We start from the raw sequence: 7,039 nt of genomic DNA on the forward strand, positions 1-7,039 counted from the left end.
AACATACCATTATGGTAGAATATTTGGCATCAAGTTTTCAGAAAACGTTTTTGAATGGTATGAAAACATTTTGTATCCTTTATATACCCTTTATTACACGTTTTCTGTCAACCTTTTCTAACCTTTTGCGAATAATGTGAAAAACATTTTGTGTTTGCTGGGTCTTTCACCACCAATCTTTCAAAATGATGACACATCACGCACAGATCCAGAATTTGAAATATAATTTTGAAATGTTTGTCAAATAAAAAAGAGGCTGAAATTTATGCTGATTTTACATATTTAACCAGGGTGGAGAGTCTGCCCCAAAATTCCCTTTTACAATATAATCCTCTTGCTTGTTCTCAGGTGTATGTTCTAAGTAAGTAGTGCCCTGGGCACTTAAGTCACCTACTTTCAAGGGCGCTTATTAAAACAATGAAATGAAAGTCGTAAATCGGAAATTATAAACATTTTTTTTAAAGTGTATCTGAAGTCGTACATAATCATTATATTCAGCTATAATCTGAATATCCAGAAGATGGTAATTTTATTACCACTATGGGCTATGCCCGGTAATTCATTATTTACTGTACTTGTACATAAATACCCCCAATTCAAGGTTGTAGGTGTCGGCAAGAGTTAAAATATTTTATTTGGTATATAAGGGAGCAGTATGGCTTTTATAATGACTATTTTGCTATTGTCCTCACAGCCCATTTCTGTAATTTCATAATTTTATCTAAGTATGTTATACTTGATGTGCTGACGAGCCCTGTGACCTGAGGGAATAGACTCCATGCCCCCTCTATCTTGGCTACTTCACTTGATATGCTGACAAGCCCTGTGACCAGAGGGAATAGACTCCATGCCCCCTCTATCTTGGCTACTTCACTTGATGTGCTGACAAGCCCTGTGATCAGAAGGAATAGACTCCATGCCCCCTCTATCTTGGCTACTTCACTTGATGTGCTGACAAGCCTTGTGACCAGAGGGAATAGACTCCATGCCCCCTCCACTGCGTCATCATCCCTATATCTTCGTGTCAAAAATTGCCGTGATAGTACGGCGAATCCTCTTGTTTTTCAAAAGCTACGCATGGCAATTTTGTTCGAGATAGGCCGAGCAACTCAGGCTAAGCATACATTTACATGACATGATTTACATGATACCATAGCCCTGCCATAGAGCCTGCCGCCTAGTTTCTATTCTACGATTTGCGCATGATCAGTACCCATTATGTGACATGATCAAGAGGAATGAGTCACATGTCGACCCTGGTCGAAAATTAGTTTTACATATATTTCTAAAGAAGAGCTTTCAGAAACTGAAAACCCCATGTTGATACGACTTTTCTTTGCGAACTTATGTCAATTTATCAATCGCGGAAAACAAAAGAATTTTAACACTTTCTTTGCTAATATCTCAAAATCAATATTAGCGACATCCGACTCATTTCCCTTGATCGTGTCACATATGGTGTTACTATTATAGAAAATTCGATTTGTTGTCAGGTAAAATGCAGGTTTTGTTTCCAGTACACTAACTCGAAAAGCAATACACTAATTAGCGGGGGCTTGTTTTTTGCTGTGGATATCTTTAACTGCATTTTATAAGTAAAGATTTTGAAATCCAAAGTAAAAATTGTGATATTTTCAACTATTTGAGAAATGAATTATACAAATGAACCCGTGTAAGATCCAGCTGCTGTATCTATAATATACAATGTACATTTATCGACTTTCTTTATCTGCGTCAATAATAGAATATCGACTCCATGCCCCCTCTATCTTGGCTACTTCACTTGATATGCTGACAAGCCCTGTGACCAGAGGGAATAGACTCCATGCCCCCTCTATCTTGGCTACTTCACTTGATGTGCTGACAAGCCCTGTGATCGAGGGAATAGACTCCATGCCCCCTCTACCTTGGCTACTTTACTTGATGTGCTGACAAGCCCTGTGACCAGAGGGAATAGACTCCATGCCCCCTCTATCTTGGCTACTTCACTTGATGTGCTGACAAGCCCTGTGACTAGAGGAATAGACTCCATGCCCCCCTCTATCTTGGCTACTTCACTTGATGTGCTGACAAGCCCTGTGATCAGAGGGAATATACTCCATGCCCCCTCTATCTTGGCTACTTCACTTGATGTGCTGACAAGCCCTGTGACTAGAGGGAATAGACTCCATGCCCCCTCTATCTTGGCTACTTCACTTGATGTGCTGACAAGCCCTGTGAACAGAGGAATAGTCTCATTGCCCCCTCTATCTTGGCTACTTCACTTGATGTGCTGACAAGCCCTGTGATCAGAGGAATAGACTCCATGCCCCCTCTATCTTGGCTACTTCACTTGATGTGCTGACAAGCCCTGTGACCAGACGGAAATAGACTCCATGCCCCCTCTATCTTGGCTACTTCACTTGATGTGCTGACAAGCCCTGTGAACAGAGGAATAGTCTCATTGCCCCCTCTATCTTGGCTACTTCACTTGATGTGCTGACAAGCCCTGTGACTAGAGGGAATAGACTCCATGTTCCCTCTATCTTGGCTACTTCACTTGATGTGCTGACAAGCCCTGTGACTAGAGGGAATAGACTCCATGCCCCTCTATCTTTGCTACTTCACTTGATGTGCAGACAAGCCCTGTGACCAGAGGGAATAGACTCCATGCTCCCTCTATCTTGGCTACTTCACTTGATGTGCTGACAAGCCCTGTCACTAGAGGGAATAGACTCCATGCCCCCCTATCTTGGCAACTTCACTTGATGTGCTAACAAGCCCTGTGATCAGAGGGCATAGACTCCATGCCCCCTCTATCTTGGCTACTTCACTTGATGTGCTGACAAGCCCTGTGATCAGAGGGAATAGACTCCATGCCCCCTCTATCTTGGCTACTTCACTTGATGTGCTGACAAGCCCTGTGACTAGAGGGAATAGACTCCATGCCCCCTCTATCTTGGCTACTTCACTTGATGTGCTGACAAGCCCTGTGATCAGAGGGAATATACTCCATGCCCCTCTATCTTGGCTACTTCACTTGATGTGCTGACAAGCCCTGTGACTAGAGGGAATATACTCCATGCCCCCTCTATCTTGGTTACTTCACTTGATGTGCTGACAAGCCCTGTGAACAGAGGGAATAGTCTCATTGCCCCCTCTACCTTGGCTACTTTACTTGATGTGCTGACAAGCCCTGTGATCAGAGGGAATAGACTCCATGCTCCCTCTATCTTGGCTACTTCACTTGATGTGCCGACAAGCCCTGTGACTAGAGGAATAGACTCCATGCCCCCTCTATCTTGGCTACTTCACTTGATGTGCTGACAAGCCCTGTGAACAGAGGGAATAGTCTCATTGCCCCCTCTATCTTGGCTACTTCACTTGATGTGCTGACAAGCCCTGTGATCAGAGGGAATAGACTCCATGCTCCCTCTATCTTGGCTACTTCACTTGATGTGCTGACAAGCCCTGTGACTAGAGGGAATAGACTCCATGCCCCCTCTATCTTTGCTACTTCACTTGATGTGCAGACAAGCCCTGTGACCAGAGGGAATAAACTCCATGCTCCCTCTATCTTGGCTACTTCACTTGATGTGCTGACAAGCCCTGTGACTAGAGGGAATAGACTCCATGTCCCCCTATCTTGGCAACTTCACTTGATGTGCTAACAAGCCCTGTGATCAGAGGGAATAGACTCCATGCCCCCTCTATCTTGGCTACTTCACTTGATGTGCTGACAAGCCCTGTGATCAGAGGAATAGACTCCATGCCCCTCTATCTTGGCTACTTCACTTGATGTGCTGACAAGCCCTGTGAACAGAGGAATAGTCTCATTGCCCCCTTTATCTTGGCTACTTCACTTGATGTGCTGACAAGCCCTGTGACTAGAGGGAATAGACTCCATGCCCCCTCTATCTTGGCTACTTCACTTGATGTGCTGACAAGCCCTGTGACTAGAGGGAATATACTCCATGCTCCCTCTATCTTGGCTACTGCACTTGATGTGCTGACAAGCCCTGTGACTAGCGGGAATAGACTCCATGCCCCCTCTATCTTTGCTACTTCACTTGATGTGCAGACAAGCCCTGTGACCAGAGGGAATAGACTCCATGCTCCCTCTATCTTGGCTACTTCACTTGATGTGCTGACAAGCCCTGTGATCAGAGGGAATAGACTCCATGCCCCCCTATCTTGGCAACTTCACTTGATGTGCTGACAAGCCCTGTGAACAGAGGAATAGACTCCATGCCCCTATCTTGACTACTTCACTTGATGTGCTGATAAGCCATGTGATCAGAGGGAATAGACTCTATGCCCCCTCTATCTTGGCTACTTCACTTGATATGCTGACAAGCTCTGTGATCAGAGGAATAGACTCCATGCCCCTCTATCTTGACTACTTCACTTGATGTGCTGACAAGCCCTGTGACTAGAGGGAATAGACTCCATGCCCCCTCTATCTTGACTACTTCACTTGATGTGCTGACAACCCCTGTGACTAGAGGGAATAGACTCCATGCCCCCTCTATCTTGGCTACTTCACTTGATGTGCTGACAAGCTCTGTGACTAGAGGGAATAGACTCCATGCCCCCTCTATCTTGGCTACTTCACTATATTCACCAATTTCTTATTCTTCCAAATATGTTAAATAACAGCAGAAGACACCATTGTTCAAATTAACCAGCTGCACGCTTTTATTGCATATTGGATCAAAAGTATTTCCTTTGCAAATAAATATAATACAAATATGAATGTACATGTATTTGTTACTTTTCTACTGCTTACACAAGTTATTCTAAATTTTCCTTATGAAACGTAAAATATGACATTGGCAACGTAAATCAGACTTTTGCACCCCAGCAGAAGTTAATATTGTATATGTTCATTTAGGCATGATAAAATAATTTGGTCAGGTTTCAGGTTCAAGTAACCTTTTCAATTCAATTTCTAAAATTAACTAGCAAACAAAGACATTTTGGTAATACCGTACAGATTTGCATATTAAATGGGGCATATGGGTTCCCTTGACATAACTGGAATTTTAGGCACAAGCTAAAAGTGCTCTCTTGTAAAGATTTCCACCAGTAAATAGGGCATGGACCATAATTCTTGTTTTCAGAGAAGGGGGGCTAAATCTTGAAGGTATTACCTGTCATGCCTGTTTCAAGTACAAACGGTTACACTGACTATACAAAATAACCAGTACTTCTTATCAAAACATCAAAATAATAAAACAAAAGTGCTATATTACAATTCTACACACATGTACCATTATTTCTGCCAGCAAAAATGTTTGTTTTACAATATTTTGACACAAATCTATGTGTAACACAATTGGGAATACAATTATTGTCATGGTTTTCCATACTGACAAAACCAAGTTAATTATTAAAATCTCCTTTTATAATATTATTATAAGGACAGGCATGAGAATTTGCAAGCTTTTGCCTGAATTCATGCAGTTTTGTTGTTTTGAGCCTTTTAAAGACCAAATTCACATGTTTTTTCAGGTAGTTTTCAAAAAGCCATTCTCATGCCTGGAGACAAAACCTTGTCCATGGTTATTAACTGGACTCGGCAAATTGCTGCTAGGCAATTCACATGCTATATAGGAGTGGATTTGTTTGGTAGAAGTCGGTATGAAAAGCCACTACGATATAATACTAATGTTGTGTCATCCAATACCCATTATAAATGTGAATCCCATGAAATAATCAACAAAGTTTAAAAAGTAAAACATAGTATAAAATCTTTATACTATTAATGTACTGATTTTAAAATCTCTACTTCAATAATTTTCATAGTATGTTGCATTTTGTATGCAAACTATAATAATAAACAGGTTTGAGAACAGCGTTATCATTTTATTGCATTCATTATTCAAAAGCCTTAGATGCACTGCCACTTTGTTCAATGCTTTTATTTATGCTTGCTTTTGTATATGTATAAAAATAATGTATGTATTTCTGACACTCCCGGAGGAACTAGACAGGGGCGATTGCCATCTGTTTGAAACATCATAGCCTGATGGTCCATTGTTGGACGGTACAATGATTACTCTTGGGTCTATATGAGTGGAGGCAGTGGCCAAGATGGGATTCAAACCCACAACCTTGCAGTCATGATTCCAATGCTCTAGCTACTGCACCACACAATCCTAACAACAGCTGTACGTTATGTACAATGTACAGTACATCAACTTTAAGAGATTTCTTGAGTAAATAAAACAAAGGTAATTTTTCTTTCAATTAATATGTTGATCTACTTCTCATATTAATTAAAGCTCTAACCAAAGACCTTTTTGACCATCCTCTAATTTACACTGTATAGAGGTAGATTTGATAAGTTTTGATTGTACATAAAACAGCATAATTAATACATTTTGATTGTAGGCCTATATTAAACAGTATAATTTGGAAAAAAAACTTCCTCTTTTGTTGCAACATGAAAAGTTATGCATTGCATGCAGAAGACATAGCATTAACTAACTGGTGGACTCTGATTTGCAAGGACCAAAATGTCCTTGATGCTATGTGCAATTTCTCAGTTAGTGTGCTGAGCAATTCTGTGCAATTGGATATTTCTCTGCACAATTTCTGAAAAAATCCATACAATTCTATACACTTCCCACACAGATTATAAGGCTCTATTTATAATCTAGGGATAGTTTTAGTTTCATATAGCAATAATAAGTCACATGGCAATATACTAGTAATATAATCTTCATGTGACATTGACATAACATTAACAATGTGATTAGCAGTTTCTGAAGTTGTGCTCCCGGGTTGTGCTTATCTATAGGGTCTTGTTGTGGTTTGTTACATGTACTTGTTGTTGTCGCCATGGTTATTCAACGATGAAACAGTTAAACAGTTAAAGATCCTGTGTTTTTCAAAATGTAATGCACCTTGATTTATTACTTAATGTGTATTGCAGAACAGATGACACTGCATTACTCTACATTTTGTAAAACAACAAAATAGAGCTACTGAGTTAAGAGCAAAAACTGGGTAAATATGCTATGGAACATGCTTTGCATTTTATTTTAGTATCTTG

Source organism: Amphiura filiformis, chromosome 3, assembly GCF_039555335.1.
Source record: "Amphiura filiformis chromosome 3, Afil_fr2py, whole genome shotgun sequence".
NCBI lineage: Eukaryota > Metazoa > Echinodermata > Ophiuroidea > Amphilepidida > Amphiuridae > Amphiura > Amphiura filiformis.